We start from the raw sequence: 1,399 nt of genomic DNA on the forward strand, positions 1-1,399 counted from the left end.
GAGGAGGGAGGGGAAAAATGAGGAGCTGATGCCAGCGGATTAGGTAGAAGGCAAATGTTTTGAGAATGATGAGGGCAATGAATGTACAAATGTGCTTTACACAATTTATGTATGTATGGATTGTGATACTCATTGTATGAGCCCCTAATAAAATGATTTAAAAAAAATTCCAACTTTGAAAACCCACAGAGGCAGTTCTACCCTGTTTTCTTAAGAACTATGCATAGGGTTAGACTCGATAGCAGTGGGTTAGGTTTTCTGTTTGTTTTTAATTTTCCTAGTGCTGTTGTAACAGACATGCCACAAGTCTCTTCAAAACAAAACACCACTTATATTCGCACAGTTCACAAGAATAGAAGGTCCAAAGCCAGGGTGTAAATCTTGCGTGGAGATCTCTCCTTGTCTATTGAAGCCCTGGTGACATTGGTCTAGTGGTTACTTACTGGGCTGCCAACCCCAAGGCCAGCAGTTTGAAACCACCAGTTCCTCTGAGGGAGAAGGACGAGGCTTTCTACTCATGTAAACAGATGCAGTCTCAGAAAACCACAGGGGCAGTTCTGCCCTGTCCAATAGGGTTATGATGAGTCCTTATCAACTTTTTGGCAATAAGTGTTTTTGAGTTTGGCTACCCCAGGATGTCTTTGATTCCTTGGCAATTTTGATGTATCCCTGGCCTTCCCAATCCCCAAAAGTCCCCGCTCCCCACCCTGACACTCTCCCTTCATGCTTGTTTTGGTATGGAATCTGCTCTCCTTATAACTGAGAAGGGATGAGGATTCATACATACCCTTCACTCACCACCACATTCACACAATAGAGAATCAGGATCCCAACCATGATTTTTTAGGGCACACAAGTGTGAGGGTTACCAGCCCCTAACACATCATCACAGGTCCGGTGGGCACAATTGTACAGTAATAATAAAGATTATAGTAAAGTCATAAAGAGCATGAGAGATAGAAGAGAGATTGAAATAATGGAGTCAGACACATTTCATGGTAGCATGCTCACCTCAGTCTTACTTGGTGGTCCACATGGAGAGATATTCATTGCTAATCAAGGCTTTTATATTCTCTGGGGATGTGCAAACACCCTAATTACAGTTGAAGACATACATCACAGGAAAGGGTTGTGCTGTAGATAATACAGTAATGGGAGGGGGTATCCACATAATAGGAAGGGGAGGTATTGGGGGTATACACGTGACAAGATGGGCAGATCCTAGATTCAGGATGGCAGCCTAACTTTGGATGTCACAGAGTAGGTTTGACCTGTTCTCTGGCTCACTATAGAAACCATTATCAGTAGGGTGTAAACCCCACCTACAGGGGCCAGACTGATGGCCACAAGCCTTTAGGGAGAAGTAGCCCATTGTCCTTAACAACAGGGAGTGGGCCCT

Source organism: Echinops telfairi, unplaced genomic scaffold (genome assembly GCF_000313985.2).
Source record: "Echinops telfairi isolate 266 unplaced genomic scaffold, ASM31398v2 ScPeMD7_3533;HRSCAF=4204_0, whole genome shotgun sequence".
Lineage (NCBI taxonomy): Eukaryota > Metazoa > Chordata > Mammalia > Afrosoricida > Tenrecidae > Echinops > Echinops telfairi.